Source organism: Nycticebus coucang, chromosome 17, assembly GCF_027406575.1.
Source record: "Nycticebus coucang isolate mNycCou1 chromosome 17, mNycCou1.pri, whole genome shotgun sequence".
In the NCBI taxonomy this organism is placed as follows: Eukaryota; Metazoa; Chordata; class Mammalia; order Primates; family Lorisidae; genus Nycticebus; species Nycticebus coucang.
The window spans coordinates 12743521-12764095 of NC_069796.1; the positions used below are offsets into that span (position 1 = coordinate 12743521).

The 20575-nt window shown below is 42.6% G+C and overlaps 1 protein-coding gene across 2 annotated transcripts in view; it reads right to left on the reverse strand.

Annotated features, from left to right (window-relative positions):
• MCC (MCC regulator of WNT signaling pathway) overlaps positions 1-20575 on the reverse strand; it is a 425555-nt gene that overhangs the window by 158391 nt on the left and 246589 nt on the right. The window lies entirely within an intron of this gene.

Genomic DNA, 20575 nt, shown 5'->3' on the forward strand with positions numbered 1-20575 from the left:
GAACTTTCTTTCAGAAAAAAAAAAGAAAAAAGTTCTAGTGCCAAAGACATGCATCCTTATACCTATCACAGTGACATACTCTAGTCTATAGATAGGATAATTTGTAAACTAGATAATTACTTACAATCGATCTCCTGCAAGACAAACTTTATGAGAAAGAAGTTGGCATGTGTCTGTTTGTTCCGCTAATGGGCAAGACAGAGTCATTTCTACAAAGTTCCTTGATCTCATGCAGAAGGAAAACTATTATCCTTCCAGAACACCCAGAAGCTCTGTATTTATAGCTGGCTTGTTGGAAAGCTCTCCCCTATCTTAAAAAATAAAGGACCAAGTCCTCTAGGTGATGATATGTGTAACTTCCTTCAACTAGGTTCTCTGAGATGGCATAAGACTTTCATTATTACCTAGAATGTGAGGTGAAGGAATTGAAAAAAGCCAATCAATCTTTCTACCATAGGAGACAATGTAGTTGCTTTGATGCCAGAATATAATATTCACTACTTTTAAGTTTACAGAAACAGAAGCAAAGCAGAGTCACAGAAAATTCAGCTATTAAGGATCCATGTAACAAACAGACACCTGTTTCCAAAAAGGTTCAGGTCTTTTTTGGGGATGAAGGGGTGACATAGTGAGATTATGTCTGAGTGCTATGGCATCACAGCTCACAGCAACCTCAAACTCTTGGGCATAGTGATTCTCTTGCCTCAGCCTCCCAAGTAGCTGGGACTACAGGCACCCGCCACAATGCCCAGCTATTTTTATTGTAGTTGTTATTGCTGTTTAGCAGGCCCGGGCCCAAGTTTGAACCTGCCAGCCCCAGTGTTTGTGGCCAGTGCCCTAACCACTGAGCTACGGACGCCAAGCTCTTTAAAGTGTGTCTCTTTAAAGAGATACTCTAAGTTGAGAAATTACAGAAGTCCTCACTACCTTACTCAAAGGCAGCGTTCCCAACATCAAAGCCACAAAAATGAAATGTAGATTTCTTATGCTCCCCTATGTTACAATTCACTCTAAAACTCAGAGGCCTTAACACCCAGGTCAGATCCTGCAGCCGTTCTGGGAGGGGTGAAAGGATGCCCTGTGTATCACGATCATATCTAATTTCATCCAAGGACAATCCTAAAACACTGCAAGAAGTGAATTGCTAAGACTGTCTCTTAGATCGCCTTCCCTCAGCATTGTCTCTCACCAGCAGTCTGAACAGAAGCTGCACAGCCAACAGAGCAGGATTATACTCAGTACGTAGTAGCAGGGGTCCTGGTTCTCCTGACAGGCTCTTACATTCCCAGATTGATGCAAATTCATGCGTACGAAACTCATTCTGATTTTAGGAAATACTTGACATGTTTACCTAAAGTCATAAAAAACAGACTTATTAAAATGCCTCAGAAGTACAGAAAGTCAGGCTTCAAAAATTATTTCCATTCCCAAAATGGTATTGCTCCCATCGGTCATATATCAAGGACTCCCTACTCAGCCTCTCTCTGCCTCAGCAACAACACGGAACACCAGACTGTGCCCGAGGCAGTCCCACTGGGATTCTCCAAACAGAGCCCATAAAGTATAGAAGGGAAACAGAAATACGACACAACGTGTACACTTTATTTTAGACCTATCTTGATTTCCTCTAGGCTTTGGGGCCAGGACTACCTTTATGGCGGCAATAATTTTACTGTAAGAACCCAGTATAGAAATTTATTATGGGAAAGCATTTTATATTAAATTGTAAAACCAAAGGCAAGCTATGTTATTTTTCTCACTTAAGGATACCACTGGACTCAGAACAGGAAAGTAGCTGTTTTTAAACATGAGCCTATCGCTCCTGGTGTCGGCTGCCCTGTAGACACGTCCCTTCTGTGGCCAGTCCTGCAGGGAATCATCTACTTCTGGGATGTTACATTTGGGGTCAGGCTCCTGTAACTTTCATCTTATCTAAGATGAAGATGAAGAAAAGAAACACTAAGTCTGGCAAAAAAAAAAAAAAAAGGTGGGAAGAAGGGTGAATTCTCTTTTGTTAAATTTATAAATGGACGTGTCTAAAGTATAATTTTATTTGTGATTATAGAAACACCATACATGCTTAAAGCCATCTCATCAGAGTGATATAATTTGTAAGATACAATCCCCATCTGACTTAAAGTATCACCACCATAATTTGATCTACCCTATTGCATTCATTAGGCTCTTGTAGTACTATTTTGGCATTAATAGTGGGATACATTAGGGCGGAGACTGTGGTGACAAAGCTGTGGCTGGAAAGACTGATGCTTTAAACCAGCATTAGGGAGATTGAGTGGTTCTCAATCTCCCTAATGCCGTGGACCTTTAATACAGTTTGTGATCCACAGGTTGAGAACCGCTGCTTTAAACCCTCAACAGGACAATGGAACTTTTTTTGGTTTTTATTTTTTTTTTTCAAACAAGTGACTCTGACCAGGGATTGGAAGGCATCTAAATATACCTTCCCATAATTTGCCCACACTGTCCTTTTCTGCTCCTTAATTACAGCTCTTAAATATTTATTCAATGTCTATCATGAGTTTGGTGTTCTGCTAAGCTGGATAAGCTGGAAGGTAGACTAGAAAATGCATTTGAGGCCCTTACCCTAAGCCTTATGTTATAGTCTAAAATATTAGACTAATAACACCTTCTCCCAATACAAACATAAAATCAGTATTCAGTAGGGGCCAGCCAGCACGTCGGATGGAGGGGGATCCTTAAACTCGTGGGATGTGGATTGGGAAAGGGGCAGGGAATTATGGTGTCCCTTTTATCTCAGTAAATTCTACATACTACCCAGTTTGTACTATGGTACAAGTATGGTGAGGAATTTGAAGGTGGAATTGACTGAGATGAAAAGCAGCACAGTGCACGTTCCTTCTGGGGCAAACATGAACCCAGGAACCAGCACACAGCCAAACAGAGGGGCCTGGCATGAGTGAAGGTAGGGAAGAGGACAAAGCAAGGTTGGCGGCACCAAGGAAGCTGCCCAAACAGAGAGAATTAATACCCAGGAAAGGAAGAATCATACGAACAATTGCTTACTTTAAAATTGTACAGCACAGCCATGGGGTAGGGATCTGTCAGTGCTAGTCTATCCTCCAGGGCCTGAGATCTGCCCTGCGCAGGCACCGTCACACACTCCACCTGATGCCTAACAAAAAGCCTCCGTCTAGAGACAGCTACTTCAAGCTCTTCCCCTCTACCAACACTCAAGGCTTTGTAAGTTAGCTCCATGGAGATTAGAAAGCGTTCTCAATGGTGAAATTAGTGGTGTCTATGACATGTAGATCTGCTACAAATATGATACAGACCGAATGTCTGTGACCCCCAAATTCATATGTGGAAATCCTACCCTCCAATGTGATGGTGTTAGAAGGTGGGGCATGCAAGGTGATTAAGTCATGAGGGTAGAGTCCTCAAGAATGGGATTAGAAAACCCGGAGAACGTCCTTGTCCCTCTCTAAGGTGAGGACACAGTGGTAAGATGGCCGAACCAGAAAGCAGGGTGTTCGCCAGTTGTTGAATCTGCCCTTGCCTTGATCTTGGACTTCCCAGCCTCCAGAACCGTGAGAAATAAATGTCTGTTGTTTACAAGCCAGCTGATGGCATTTTGTTAGCAGCCCAAGCAGCCCAAGATATGGAATTTGCACTCTACCTGGAGAACAGGTGTGGTCTGAGAATCCGACAAGCCCAACTTTACCTCGTGCCCAGATGTTCAATTCTGAAGCAGTCTTATTTGCCACCACCAGCATGGCAGGTGCTTGTCACCTAATCCTGACAAGGTTACAGGAATTCTGCCCCCAGAAAGCTCACATTTGCTTCATGTTAACTTTTCATGTAAGGTTTTGTCAGCACATCTAAAAGATCAGAAAATAGGGTGGCACCTGTGGCTCAAAGGAGTAGGGAGCTGGCCCCATATGCTGGAGGTGGCAGGTTCAAACCCAGCCCTGGCCAAAATTGCCAAAAAAAAAAGATCAGAAAATAAGCTCCGCAGGCTGCAAACTGCAGCTCACACCTGTAATCCCTGTACTCTGGGAGGCTGAGGCAGGTGGATTGCTTGAACTCAGGAGTTCAAGACCAGCCTGAGCAAGAGTGAGACCCATCTCCACTAAAAGTAGAAAAACTCGCTGGGCATTGTGGTGGGTGCCTGTAGTTCCAGCTACTCGGGCAGCTGAGGCAGGAGAATCACTTGAGTCCAAGAGTTTGAGGTTGCTGTGAGCTAGGATGATGCCAGGGTACTCTACCCAGGGTGACACATTGAGATGCTGTCTCAAAAAAAAAAAAAAAAAAGGCTCTGTAAGTGTTTTTTGTTTTTTTACTTTTTATGTAATTTAGAGTTTGTATATACAGTAGGATTCCATGAAGAGTCTGCTTCCACACGGGAACATGCTGGAGGCAGAAGGCCTCTGGAACTCTGACCCACCTCAGCTCCTGGGGCTCACACATAACCCACTTACTTAAACACGGCCAGATCGGCTTAGAGGTCAGTTTGCATCACACTTTAATGAAGATGTTTTAGTAGAGACGCAAACAATTATAAAAAGTCCAACATTTTTAGAAGCATGAAAAAAGGGAGGAATTAGGCATGACACCTGCCTGGGAAATGGAAACTACAACTACAATGGATTGGCCCTCAATCCGAACCTCAACACACACACATAGTCAAGAACCTACAGGTTTTAAACTCATAATACATGGAGTCCCTAAGAGAATGTCTCTAAAATGCTAGAAGATCCCAGGTGATTACAGAAAGGCTCTGTCTTTGCAGCTAGTTAGTGAAGTGCATTTTACTAAGATCTGTCACTTAAAAACTAATGGCTGTTCAATAACATTCCATTAGCTCTCTCAATAACAACATACCAGTAAATAAAGCTACGCTGGTATGTATATTAGGTATATGGCCAGTCGTTATCAGTTCATACATAGACCACATACACTCCTACCAGGCTAAAAGGTAAAGAAAAAGCCATTCCCCTTCCTCTGCCAAGCAGCGTGACACACATTACTTTCCCAGTACTCTTGAATCCCTAGATATCTTGATCATGGACATTTGCTGCTGACAGCCACCGTCAGACCAAGCTCTACCAACTGGCTCCCCTCCAGGGAAGGTTACAGAGAGGGCTTCATACTATTCTTGGAAAGCATTCAATTACCATATGCAGACTGATCTCTGGACACCAGAGAAATCCCACACCGCAGACAGCTCCACTATAATACTAACATTCTTGGCTGGTACTTAAGTCAAAAATGTAAACTTCTAGATACAGCCGCTTTTATTTGACAATGCCAGTACTATATCCAAACACAGAACTCTGCCATTTCAGGCATTTACCGCCACCTCTGATTTTATTCTCCCAACCTCTTACTCCACAGACGTGAGGAACTGCTCTTCTCAGTATTCACCAGCCAAACCTCCCGGAGGCCAAGACAGAGAACAGAATGCTGAACAAGATACGGTCCCTGCCCAGAGGGGCACGTTCTTGTCCTTTATACATTAAGCAAAAACAAAACCCCCCTTGCAATTCTTTAATCTACCCTCCTTTTTTTTTTTTTATTGTTGGGGATTCATTGAGGGTACAATAAGCCAGGTTACACTGATTGCAATTGTTAGGTAAAGTCCCTCTTGCAATCATGTCTTGCCCCCATAAAGTGTGACACACACCAAGGCCCCACCCCCCTCCCTCCGTCCCTCTTTCTGCTTCCCCCCCTCATAACCTTAATTGTCATTAATTGTCCTCATATCAAAATTGAGTACATAGGATTCATGCTTCTCCATTCTTGAGATGCTTTACTAAGAATAATGTCTTCCACGTCCATCCAGGTTAATACGAAGGATGTAAAGTCTCCATTATTTATTTATTTTTTTTTTTGTAGAGACAGAGTTTCACTTTATAGCCCTCCGTAGAGTGTCATGGCATCACACAGCTCACAGCAACCTCCAACTCCTGGGCTTAAGCAATTCTCTTGCCTCAGCCTCCTGAGTAGCTGGGACTACAGGCGCCCACCACAATACCCGGCTATTTTTTTTTTGTTGTTGTTGTTGCAGTTTGGCCAGGGTCAGGTTTGAACCCGCCACCTTCGGTATATGGGGCCGGCGCCTTACCGACTGAGCCACAAGCGCCGCCCAGTCTCCATTTTTTTTAATAGCTGAATAGTATTCCATGGTATACATATACCATAGTTTGTTAATCCATTCCTGGGTTGGTGGGCATTTAGGCTGTGTCCACATTTTGGCGATTGTAAATTGAGCTGCAATAAACAGTCTAGTACAAGTGTCCTTATGATAAAAGAATTTTTTTCCTTCTGGGTAGATGCCCAGTAATGGGATTGCAGGATCAAATGGGAGGTCTAGCTTGAGTGCTTTGAGGTTTCTCCATACTTCCTTCCAGAAAGGTTGTACTAGTTTGCAGTCCCACCAGCAGTGTAAAAGTGTTCCCTTCTCGCCACATCCACGCCAGCATCTGCAGTTTTGAGATTTTGTGATGTGGGCCATTCTCACTGGGGTTAGATGATATCTCAGGGTTGTTTTGATTTGCATTTCTCTAATATATAGAGATGATGAACATTTTTTCATGTGTTTGTTAGCCATTTGTCTGTCATCTTTAGAGAAGGTTCTATTCATGTCTCTTGCCCATTGATACATGGGATTGTTGGCTTTTTTCATGTGGATTAATTCGAGTTCTCTATAGATCCTGGTTATCAAGCTTTTGTCTGATTCAAAATATGCAAATATCCTTTCCCATTGTGTAGGTTGTCTCTTTGCTTTGGTTATTGTCTCCTTAGCTGTACAGAAGCTTTTCAGTTTAATGAAGTCCCATTTGTTTATTTTTGTTGTTGTTGCATTTGCCATGGCAGTCTTCTTCATGAAGTCTTTCCCCAGGCCAATATCTTCCAGTGTTTTTCCTATGCTTTCTTGGAAGATTTTTATTGTTTCATGCCTTAAATTTAAGTCCTTTATCCATTTTGAATCAATTTTTGTGAGTGGGGAAAGGTGTGGGTCCAGTTTCAGTCTTTTACATGTAGACATCCAGTTCTCCCAACACCATTTATTGAATAGGGAGTCTTTCCCCCCAAGGTATGTTCTTGTTTGGTTTATCGAAGATTAGGTGGTTGTAAGATGTTAGTTTCATTTCTTGGTGTTCAATTCGATTCCAAGTGTCTATGTCTCTGTTTTTGTGCCAGTACCATGCTGTCTTGAGCACTATGGCTTTGTAGTACAGACTAAAATCTGGTATGCTGATGCCCCCAGCTTTATTTTTGTTACAGAGAACTGCCTTAGCTATACGGGGTTTTTTCCGGTTCCATACAAAACGCAGAATCATTTTTTCCAAATCTTGAAAGTACGATGTTGGTATTTTGATAGGAATGGCATTGAATAGGTAGATTGCTTTGGGAAGTATAGACATTTTAACAATGTTGATTCTTCCCATCCATGAGCATGGTATGTTCTTCCATTTGTTAATATCCTCTGCTGTTTCCTTTCTGAGGATTTCATAGTTTTCTTTATAGAGGTCCTTCACCTCCTTCGTTAGGTATATTCCTAGGTATTTCATTTTCTTTGAAACTATGGTGAAGGGAGTTGTGTCCTTAATTAGCTTCTCATCTTGACTGTTATTGGTGTACACAAAGGCTACTGACTTGTGGACATTGATTTTATATCCTGAGACATTACTGTATTTTTTGATGACTTCTAGGAGACTTGTGGTTGAGTCTTTGTCTACCCTCCTTTCTACTAATGCTTTCTTTTCCTTGCCAATTCTGATGTTTCTTTACCTTTTACTTTAATTATTTTAAGTATTTATTTCTCCCAAACACATCTTTATTCTGTTCACAGTATTCCTCCTCCTTTTTGAAGTGTACTTGTTTTTCTTGTGCTTTAAAAGCCCAGGCCATGCATGGTGACTCACATCTGTAATCCTAGCTTTGGGAGGCCAAGGAGGAAGGATCATTTGAGACCAGGAGTTCAAAATCAGCCTGGACAACATAGTGAGACCTCCCTTTCAACAAAAAATAGAAAAATTAGCCAGGTGTGGGGGCATGCACCTTTAGCCCTAGCTACTCAGGCACGTGGCCTGAGCCCAGGAGTTTGAGGCTGCAGTGAAGTATGATGAAGCTATGACACTCCAGACTTGGTAAACACAATGAGACCCTGTCCCAAAAATACAAAAATAAAGATAAAATTCCCATGAAAATTGTCCTTGACCTATAGTTTAGAATAACCAAGACTGTTTCCTACAGGATCATAATAAGCAAAAGTGTTGCTCCTTACCAAATGTATGCTACCATGGCTCCAATTTGCCTCTCTTTCCGAGGGTCTCGGCCTCTTTCTGCTAACCCCATACCTCACTAACCTTTCACTGAAAAAGTACGCTCACAGAACTAGGAATGAACGGGAAGCAGCCAGAGGTCTCAGGGAGCTATATCTAGCAGGCTCCTAAGACATACCATGAGGTGTTAAAATATTAAACAGGGGGCGGCGCCTGTGGCTCAGTTGGTGGGGCACCGGCCCCATATACCGAGGGTGGTGGGTTCAAGCCCAGGCCCGGCCAAACTGCAACACCACCACCACCAACAACAATATATATATATTAAACAGGATGTGAGCACTGCCCTCAGAGTTACAAGTGCCAGGCAGGCTTAGGAGAAGCAGATAACAAAATCAGATTGGCAGAACCATGGGAAACACAAAGCATGATGGTTTTACGATGTTTGTGGCTTTCGGTAAATGCTCATAACCACCATGACCCCACGGGTAGTTCATAGTGATCAGTGTCCTAATAAAAATAGTTAGTCATGAAAAAAAGGAAAAAAAATATTTAGTCATGTAAAGGGAACGATAACGTAATCTGAAGTTTGGGGCCTGGGGACGCTGGCATTGCAGCCAGTGTGCCTGTGGCTTTGACAACCTCTGGCCAAAGCATGTCTGGTAGGAGTGAGAAAGCAAGTTCAAGGTGTTTTTGTTTTTAGTATAGAGAGTGCAGTGGGAACGGTAACAGTGCTTCCAAGCTGAAGCTGCCTCCCTAGAAGCTCAGGTCAGTTTCTAATTCCTGACACGCTCTCCCTTTCATACACATTCACAGGGACTGGCAACTTCCCTTTGTTACCGCTGTCACTCACAATTCTGTAACTCTTACCCAAAGCTACTTTGCCCGGAAGAGGACACACCAGCTAATCCTTAAGTCCTTCTGAGCACTAAAGAATTTCCCTGCAGGGTGTATCATTTATTTTTTCTCTACTTCCTGAGTCCTCCTCATTCCTGAGACATAAAACACAACACAATGGGCCCAATCAGCCAAGCCAGAATTTGTAGGACTGGTGCTTTTTGCAATGGTATTCTATCTCCTGTCTCCCTCCTCCCACCTCCACCCCCACACTCCAGACTTGAAATACGAGGCCATGCACAATGCGTGAATGAATAAGCACTCAGAGCCCCACACTGAGCAGCTCTGACTTCAGCTCTGAAAAGCACCCTGGGTTGTGGCCAAGGCCCAACGTGCCCTCTGCCCATTCCCTTGGGCCTGCTCACAGAGCCCACAAAGAATGGTAGAGCTGAGAAACAGCCCTGCTCAGCCACCAGGCCACATCCCAAGGAGGAGCCACCATGGGCTCCACCCTCTGCTCAGAGGTCCCTCCTCGCCCACAGAACTCTGGATCAAACTCCATGAACTGATCCGCCTTGCACGTTCTCCTGCTGTGCTCCTGCACTGGGCACTGTAGATACAATGGTGACTCCCTGAGTAGGTCACAGCCAAACCTGGGGATCTAAGAGATAAACACAACGTGAAGGGATATGCACCAGATCACAGGTGCAGGTCCTTGATCCACCAGCTTCCTCACAGGCCCCGTGCTAAGGGCTCCAGAATCTCTAGGCCTCTCTCGCTGTCTCACTCACTCATTTCAAGTCCTCAGACCTCCCTTTGAGATCACCTGCGTCTGCTAACTGTCCTTACAGCCTCTAATCTCAACGCCCTCAAGCTATTCTCCAAGATGCAGTAAGGTGCATCTTCCAAAACTCGAATTCAATCTGGTGACTTGACCACCCCCAAGTTAAAAAAAAAAAATCGGCCAAAGTTCCTCATTAGCATCAGGATAAAGTCCACGTTACACATACATTGTCCCACGTACTCCCTGTTTTCCCAGCCCCACTGGCACCCACCTGGTTTTTAGCCTACAGTACCCCCAAATGGGCATGTTCAGCCCTGCCCCTGGGACTTGGCACATCCCGTTCCCTCTCCCTGGGCCAGGATTCTCACTTCTCCTGTCCTTCTCCACCCTTTACATCATTAGCTGCTGTTGATCCTTAAAGTTTGACATCGCTTCCTCCAAAAGTCTGTCTCTGCTGACTACCCTAGACAGGGCTGGATGTCTGCGCTTCATGCTGCTGCTGTAAAACTTGCTACACTGGGGTTTAACTGCTTGGTAGCTTACCTATTTCCTCTATTGACGCCAAACAACTTGGGGGCATTAGAATGGATCAGTAAGACACCAAGAGCAGACTTGATATCTATTGAAAAAAGGGAACCAAAAGACTTGAATTAGGACTCATTTGCCCAGGTATCTTTGTCTTTAACATAGTGCCTGCTATGGTTTGAATGTGTCCGCTCCAAAATTCATTGTATTAAAACTTAATAGCCAATGTGATGGTGTTAGTGGTGAGGGTTAGGGGAGTGCCTCTGGGAAGTGACTGGGTCATGAGGACCCCTCCTCTTGGGAGTGAGATTAAGGCCTTTATAAGAGTTTTGTTGTTACATGGTTACAGTATTCAACTGGCTTGCCCTTCTGTCACATGAGGATACAGAATCCCTCCCTTTGGTGGATGTAGCATTCAAGGCCCCTTCTTGGCAGAGACCAGAACCTCACCAGACACAGAACACGATGGCACCTTGATCTTGGACTTTCCCAGCCTCCATAACCAGAAGAAACAAATTTTAGTTCTTTATACATTACCCAGTCTATGGTATGTGATTCATGTAACTCCTCCCTTCACCACCAGAGGGTCTCAGACACTATGAACAGGTCAAATAGGAACCATCATTTAGTCCAGTGGTTCTCAACCTTCCTAATGCCATGACCCTTTAATACAGTTCCTCGTGTTGTGATGACTCCCAACCATAAAATTCTTTTCATTGCTACTTCATAACTATAATTTTGCTACTATTATGAATCGTAATGTAAATATCTGATATGAAGGATGTATTTAGGCAACCCCTGTGAAAGGGTCATTCCGCCCCCAAAGGGGTTGTGACCCGCAGGTTGAGAACTGCTGATTTAGTCCCTCTACAACACTCTCTGCACACCTACAACACGGTGGTAAGGGAGGGAGTGACAGCAGGAGCTGCCGATTGCTTTGCTGTGCAATCAAAACTGCCGCTTCTCAGTTGGATCTCGTTTTATAGCAAACTCTTGCCCCTGTTCCACAGGTCAGGACATTATGGCCCATGAACTGAACCGAGTCGGCCACTTTTTTTTTTAAATAAAGCTTTTTTGGAACACAGGTATACACAGTCCATCCACATAGTGTCTAAAGTAGTTTTTGCTGCTATAACAAACAATATTGTTCGACTGAGGCTGGACAGCAGCAAAGCCTGTAATATTTTATGTCTGGCCCTGCACAGAAAAGGTTTCGAATGCTGGCTCCATCTATTATAACTTATTCCATGGGTTTCCTTCCTACCACTGTGACTATGCCCACACAGGCTCTTGCTATTCTGCTGTCCCGTGACAGTATAAGCTGGTGTTTCCCAGGATTCCATCGATCATCTTCTCCTTTTTTTGTTAAGGGATGGGGTCTCACTATGTTGCCCAGGCTGGTCTCAAACTCCTGACTTCGCGTGGTCCTCCTGCCTCATCCTCCCAAAGTGCTGGTATTATAGGCATGAGCTACCATAACTGGCCTGTCAGTCATCTATTCCACCTGATACATTCTCCCTCTCTCCACCGTGGCTCCTACAGCCCCAGAACATCCCTCAGTGATCTACAGTATACATTATCTGTAAGCTTTTCTTCTCCAACAGACTGGGCTTCTTGAGGACAGGGCCACAGTCTTCCAGCCATGGAATTCAGCACAGTACCAGGCACCCAGGAACCATTCAAAAAGTATCAACTAGATGGACAAGTGTTTCCAAGGTATTTTAAAAATAAATACCTTTAAAGGCTCTCAAAAAAGTTCACACATAGTCCCTGGTGAATTATTCATGAAGTTTCAATTCTTTTGAGTCATCAGTTTGGACCTCTCAGCGAGGTGGGGACAAAGTAGGAGCCATGAATAGGGGATTTTCCATCTGAATGAGGACTCAAAGTTACACCTTGTCACATACTAGCTGTACTAGCGGTAGGATCTTACTCAAGGTGTCTGCCTTCAAAGCCGCAGTTCCTTTATCTATAAAATAGAAATAATGGGTTAATTCCCGTATCTCATAGAGTGGTTGTGAAATCAAGAATATGTATAAAACAGGCCTGGCGCGATGGCTCATGCCTGTAGTCCTAGCACTCTGGGAGGATGAGGCAGATGGATTGCTCAGGAGTTGAGATCAGCCTGAGCAAAGTAAGACACTGTTCTCTACTAAAAATAGAAAGACTAGCTAGGTATTGTGTGGGTGCCTGTAGTTCTAGCTACTTGGGAAGCAAGAAGGATCACTTGAGCTGAGGAGTTTGACATTGCTGTGAGCTATGACACCACAGCACTCTATCCAGGGCAAGAGAGTAAGAAAAAAAAAAAAAAGAAGGCGGCGCCTGTGGCTCAAAGCAGTAGGGGGCACTGGCCCCATATGCCGGAGGTGGTGGGTTCAAACCGAGCCCCAGCCAAGACTGCAAAAAAAAAAAAAACAAAACAAAAACAAAGAGTATATGTAAAATATCCACCACCTAACCACCTTGTCCAACAATTTTGTTGTTCAATAAATAGGAGGTATTATCATTATTATTACAGACACGTTCTTCTGCTTTAAGGGTCACAGTACGCTGGCAGTGACCGTGGATGGTCTTATCTGTTACAGCAGCACACTTTCATAGCAAAAGTTGGTTCGTATGACAGTTTCGTGTGTTAAATTATGAAAACAAATGGCTGAGTCTTATATTAATAATTATCCTTTAAAATAAAAGACTGAGCTCTAACAGGGTGTCTTTCTTTCTCCCTTGTAAAGCTTTAGCAGTTAAAAAGCATTACTGATAATACTAAATTAAAGCATCAACACATTGTTCTATAAATTGCCTTTTTCTGATAGAATTTACCATAATGTGTTTTTTGGTTATAACATACATCTTAGAAGATGAACTACAGATTTTTAAGAGTAGACATTCTGCTAATCACAAACGACAATATTTAAGTCGATTTTGTAAAGGCCTCATTATTACAAAGATTTTCTAAACTGAGGTACATGTGGGAAACTTCATCTTTCTTTAAAGGTAAAAGGTTATTAGATGGGGGCTGGAACGGAGATGCTTGAGTTTCACACACGTCAAAGCAAAAAGAAAGAACAATACCAGTAAATCCACCAAAAAGGACACCCACAGATATCCCATGAGTATATTAAAACATTTACAGGGACTGGGAACGGGGTGGGAGGGTGTGGGGTGGAGAGTGAGGAAAACTCATTCTTAATCAGGGGGAAAACTCTGCCTTTCACCCACACCCCTAAATTGATGGTCTAGCCACGTGATGTGACAGTGATGAATGGCCTGAACACTGTCGTTTATCTTGTGGAGTGAAACCAGAGAATTTGGGCTGAGCCCACCGAGCTTTGTTCAGGGAAGTGCTGCCCTGTGCAATCCCAAGAGAGAAGAGAGACACTGAGAGGCCAGAAGGGGTGTGTGTGTGGGCGGGGGGGAACCATGTCTGCACACCCCACTCCACTTCCTACTCAACACATTTCCAGGGGCCAGGCAGGTGGAGTTCATACACAAAACAGAGCTTCTCTGCATTCCCTGCACCTTGATCTATTCCGAGTTGACCAGATACTGTGAACAGTTCAGCTTAGGAAGGAACCACAGCTCCCCATGTGAGGACCTGGTTCCTAAGAAGCAGCCAGAAGGGCGGTGTGTGTGTGTGTGTGTGTGTGTGTGTACGCACGCGTGCGCACCAGGGCCTTCTACCTAGCTTCTCTTACTCACCAACGTAAGTGACAGTCGCTTGTAAATGCCTCTGCTGTGAAAAATAACTAAATATATGCTGGGTAGGTACATGCAGACCCTGGCTTTTATTCAATTTATTCTCTCCCATCACTAACATCTTCATCTCCCCAGGATTAGCTGGTACTTTTGTCACTGGGCTCCTGGGTTGGGGGTTGGGTGCAGCAGCATTTCAGGAGCTGAGCTGAATGTCAGACAAGGGCCATTACCATCCACTCAATAGCGGGGTAGATAGTGGGTCAGAGTAATCAGCTAAGTGCATTAGGGTTTTCCTTCTTCCCTACAAATCTCACATGAGACAATGCCCAGACGTGGAAATAAACCTGCTAAAATCCAAGTGTGTGTGCGCCTTCGATTTAAAAAGTAAAAACAAAAAGTAAAAAGAAAACAAACAAATAACTTTGGGAGCTACTTTTTCGTGTTACAAATGAACTTGGAATTGCACACAGTATTGGCAATATCTTTTATGCAAAATCAAGATATACTCAGATGTGAAAAAAACTTCAGCTTCAGATTTTAATTAAAAACTAAAAATTTGAAATTAATAATTATCCCTCAAAACAGACGGGGAAACATTATAAGAGTGGCTTTTGAAATAATCTAGAACTAAGATGAACCATGGAAATTCTCAGCATATTGTGGATAACATGTAATCCATATTTTGTTCTGTGTTTTTTTTTTTTTGTTTTTTTTTTGATGAGTAGGGGCAAAGAATCTAAAAAAAGAAGTTAAAAAAGTTCCTGTAACAGAGAATGGCAGTAAAACAGCTGTTTTAAACTATCCTCTGCCTCCTGAAGGTCTTTACAGGTTTCTACAAATAATAATATAGTTGCTGTGAAACTTAAAGTAAAATGCTTGTGGAGATAACCAGGGCACTGCTTTTATCTTTTCAGTTGCTTTAAATGTTGGGGTGCTGAAGATTTCACTTGAACACAGAGTTCTGCTGCCAGAAGAGTTTGATCTATTGTTCGGAGCCTCTGTACACAGGAAGGTCAGAGGAAACAGCCCTCACAGTGCATTCCAAAGGCCTTTTTCCTGGAGGGCCCTTAACTCCTGTGACTTTTAGCAAGTCGCTAGCATTAAAAATCAGCAATTAAAATTGATCAGCTGCTGCTGTGTTTAACCACAAACATATCTACCAGTGGCTTTAACAACATGTTTTTATTTTCCAGAAAGTTTATCTGAAGAGATGTGATGTTACACCAGTATCCCCCAAATAGACCATGTTGTGTTATAGTAGTAAATGCATATTATTGATAGTTATGTAATCAGTGCTTTAAAGTTTTGGGGTTTTTTTGTTTTGTTTTGGAGACAGAGTCTCACTTTGTTGCTCTGGAGTCACAGCTCACAGAAACCTCAAATTCTTGGGCTCAAGTGATCCTCCCACCTCAGCCTCCTGAGTAGCTGGGACTGCAGGCGCCTGCCATGACACCTGGCTATTTTTAGAGACAGAATCTCACTCCCTTGAACGCCTGAGCTCAGGGGATCCACCCACCTCAGCCTTCCAGAACATTAGAATTACAGGCATGAGCCACGGTGCCTGGCCACTGCTTTAAAGTTTTAATGACAGGTCCCAGCTGGGGGACAGTAATGATATCCCTTATACTCATTTTCTCTACTTTTGTATATGGCTAAAAATTTCCATAACAAAGTGGGATTTGTTTTAAAGCTCTAGCAGGCCAGAATTTATGGTGATGACTTAATTTCATGCCCCTCAATCAGAGAAAGTTTAGGGCTGCTAGGATGACGGTTTTGAACCTTCTTCAACCAGGCTAAGTAACCAATGTCCTTCCTACAACGTTCTGCTGGCTCATCAGATTCTCCAGGTCAGCGAATGAAATAAAGCCAACCCACCTTATCAAAAACCCTTCTCCCCATTTCATTGTTTGGAGGCTGCAATGACAGCAATGTAAGAATCTGAAGACAAAGTGACTAATTTCCAGCAGAAATACAGAAGTAGATGGCCAAGCAGAATCAGACTCAGAAAAAATAATTTGTACTTGGTATTTAGTCCGGGTTCCTTAAAATAAGAATCATCGTCATAATCATTCCCTTCGTTCTGAATCAGGCAGGGATGCAAACTAGAGTAACACATGACTTGAAGCATCTGCCACATAATTAAATAATTAATAGGAAAACTAATAAAAATGATATCATCTTATATAAAGGCCAGCACTAGCAGTATCAGTCTGAATTCTAGAACTCTAAGGTTCCTTGTTTATTCATCTACGAAAAGCAAAATTGGCCTCCATATGATCTAAATCTGTGGTCCCCAACACCCAGGCCATGGACAGGCACCCCATCAGTGCCCTGTTAGGAACTTGGCTGCACAGTAGGAGCAGAGTGGTGGGCGAGCCAGTGAAGCTTCATCTGTATTTACAGCCACTCCCCATGGTTGGCATCACTGCCTGAGCTCTGCCTCCTGTCAGATCCCCAATTCTCAGCATCGCCCCCATCTGTGGAAAAATTATCTTCCATGAAACTGGTCCCCAGTGCCAAAAAGTTTGGGAACCATTGATCTAAAGCCTCCTTAGGCATAAATTGTATGGATCAAAGGCTCTAACAATCAGAGCTAAAAATCAGATCTATGTTAGTCTTTTCTTCCAGAAACTGGTCTAGTAAAGACAAGAAAATAAACATTGGAGTAGTTTAAAAGATAAAGTGGTCCTTTCCTTGCCTAAATTTGAATAAATGAAGCTTAGACTATACGATCTATGGTGGTTCCTTCCAAGTTTCCCTAGAATACTTCCCACCTCCCCCACTTTATTTTAAAAATAAACACCCTATAGAAAATAATCACCAAAGCACCTACTAAAATAAAGTATGCATTCTAGACAATGGACAAGAGAAAGATTTTTTTATCCTTCCGCTTTGAGGTGTAATAATTATATACTGTAATATAATGTAATAGTCATAAACTTATAATTTAAAGTATACAACTAGAAAAGTTTTGACATATATATGCTCACAAAACAATCATGATCATCAAGCCAGCACACATCCCATGTCCACCACATCAACCCCTGCCAATCTTTAATCTTTCATCTATCACTACAGGTCAGTTTGCATTTTCTAGAGTTTTATTTAAATGCACATACTTAAGATGGAGTAGGATTCCTTCTTAGAGCACTACTGGGCCCCTTAAGCGTGGAAGAAAAAAATCATAAGTCCCTTCAAGGGAAATTCCAGGGACCCAGCAAGCCTTGCAAAGTACATGAGCAGCCTGACAAATAAGACTGCAGCCGTCTCCCAAGCTGTGGTTCCAGGTGTCTTGGTTCCCTATAGAAACTAAAAGACAACATCTTTACATAAGTTCTCGAGTTGTTTTTCAGAACCCCCCACCAGATGGAGAATGTCAACCACTATTACTTAGACCTCAGACAAGGGAGAAGTGAGGACTGAAGTCTGGCTGTCATTCTGTGTTCTGAATTTCTTTCTTCCTGAGGGGCCTGGACAGAGTCAGGCCACAGGCCAAGCCTCATTTCCTTCTGCTGACCCCAAGTTTTAGACAAGGCCTTACTTCATCTACCAACTGCTAATCAACGAATCTCTGAATCTACCTATAACCTTTAAGCCTCTGCTTCAATATATCCTGCCATTTGGGGTCAAACCAATGAATAATCCTCATGTATTGATTTATGATTTTGCCTATAATTTCTGCTTTCCTAAAACATACCCCAGGTCTTTAAAAACCCTTGCTGGTGAGCCGCTGGAGAGTGGGGTCTTAAGCATTAGCTGCCTATTCTCCTTGCTCGGCCTCCTGAAACAGGCACTCTCCTTTCTCTCACTGCCAAGCTCAGTGTCAGCATCTGGCTTACTGCGCCAGGCAAGTGAATTGGTTTGGTAACATATACTCCTTTTTTTTTCTTGTCTGGCTTATTTCACTCACCCAGATTATTTTGAGATTCACTCATATTTTTGCATGTGGGGATCAACAGTTCATTCCTTGTTACCACTGAGTATTTTATTGTATGGAAAGACCGCAGTTTATCCATTCAGTTGCTGATGGGCATCTGGGGTGTTCCTGGTTTGGGGCTGCTGCAAATATAGCTGCTATGAACATTTACGGAGAGGTGTTTGGAACAGCTGTGTGACTCAGTAGCTCAATGTTTAACTTCTTAAACTACCAAACTGTTTTCTAAAGTGGCTACACTAGCAGCATGTCAGAGTTCCAGTTGCTCCAGCTTCATACTAGTACTTGCTATCTTTAGTCTTTTTCATTTTACCCACTGGTGGGTAGTGGCATCCTTATGTGGTTTTACTCACATTTCGCTTAGGTCTCATGATGCCCAGTGCCTTTCTGTTTGTGATCTGTCTTCGTTGTTAAAGTGTTTGTTCAAATCTTTTACACATTCTTTAAGTGGGTTGTTTTTTCTTTTCTTTTCTGAGTTTTAAGAGCCCTGTATGCATTCTACACACAAGTACTCTGTCAGGTGTTTTATAAATATTTTCTTCTTGTGATCTGTGTTTGCATTTTCTTAACAGCGTCTTTTAAAAAGATGAGGTTTTACTTTAATGAAGTCTGATTTGTTGACGTCATGATTTTTATACTGTACATGAGCAATCTTCAATTGGGAAAGCCAAACCAAGATAAAATATTTTGTGTTTTCTTCTAGATATTTGAAAGTTTTAGTTCTTACATTTATATGACCCACTTCAAGTTCATTTTTGTGTATGTTTGAAGCATCAAGTGTTTTTTATTTTGCAACTGTTCCAGCACCATTTGTTGAAAAAGTTGTTTTACTATTGCATTGCCTTGCATCTTTGTCAAAAATTAGTTGTGTTGGTCTATTTCTGGACTGCCATGTCTTAATGCTAATGATACGCTGCCTTGATCACTGTAATTTATAAATCTTGGAATGAGGTATTATGTGTCTTCCAAGTTCATTCTTCTTTTACTGAGTTATTTTGGCTTAAGTGCTTTGTATTTTAACATGAATTTTGGAATCAGCTTGTCACTTTCTTTATCAAACTATCTGCTGATACTTTAATTCAATCTATAGATCAACTGGGAGAACTCACATCAAAGCACCAGGGAGTCTTCTGAGCTTTCTCCCTTTACTTAGATCTTTTCTTTTTTAGTAATGTTTGCATTTTTCAGTGTACTCAACTTGCACATCTGTTGTCAGATTTATCTGTAAGTGCTTCAGATTTTTTGATACTATTGTAAGTGACACTGTTTAAATTTCAGTTTCTGGTTGTTGACTGCTAGGATATAGAAATAAAACCGATTTCTCTATATTCCCTTCATGTCACGTAACCTTGTGAAACTAGCTTATTAGTTCTGTAGTTTTTTCTTTTTTTGTAGATTCTGTAAGATTGTCTACGTAGGCAGTTTTGTTGTCTTTTAGCTTTAGATGCCTTTTTCTTGCTTTTCCCGTCCTTCCTGCACTGTCTAGAATATCTAGTATGATGTTGAAAACAAGTGGTAAGCAAAGGTGTGCTTGTGTTTCTCCCAGTCTTAGTTATGGATATTAAAGACGATGTTAGCTGTGAGGTTACATCTTTGGAGTGTTCTTTCACTGAAAATTTTTTTCTGATATTGGTATTAGGGTAACCCTGGCCTCATAGAGTAAGTTCAGAAGTATTCCCTGCACTTCAATTTTTTTGGAGTTGTGTAGAGATGATATTATTTCCTTCTTAAATGAATTCATGAGTGAATCTAGGTCCTATCTTTAGTAACATTCAAACTTACAGAGCCAACTATAACACCATTTGTCAGATGTTAAATGTGTAACAGGACAAAAATACATTGGTATGGGAATGTAGGAGAAGGAAAGATTAATTCTTACAGGGAAGTAAAGAAAAATATTCAGTCATAGTTTCAAATGGCACAGAATCCTGTTGTTTGATGTGGCGCTGATAAGTGTCAGGCACTTTGCAGGGAGCTGGAAACGCAAAGCCAACCACCTTATGACCTAGTGCTCCAGGGACCCGACCCACTGTACCCCAGGCAGTGTTGGGGGAAGAGATGGTCAAGGTGAGAAGGCACCCTGACCCTGGGGTGGGGTTTGAGGAAAGACACTCTAGTGACAGCAAGACTGGCTGCAGGGGAGGGGAGGGGAGGCAGCAAGCTTGGACTAGGGCAGTGGAGGTAGGAATTGGAGAGGAAGAGGGGATACTTGAGAATTGTTTAAAACAGGGATTAAAGGGTAATTCAATAAAGGGTGAAGAGGAAGGAGGAGTTGCAGTTCCCAGCTGAGGTCACAGAATGGCAGAGCCACCAAGGAGGACAGAAATTGGTAGCCTGGCTGGCGAGAGAGGGGCACAGGGACAGAGAAAGTGAGGCATCATTCTTTCATAGGTTTGATTCTATTCCCTGGCTGCAAAGAAGCGTTTCATTTTCAATACGTCTAGCTGAACACTGGAGAACCCCTTGCTCCCTGCTGCCCCGGCCAGCAATGCCTCCTGACCACTTACTACATGCCAGCGAGGATGCTGGTCT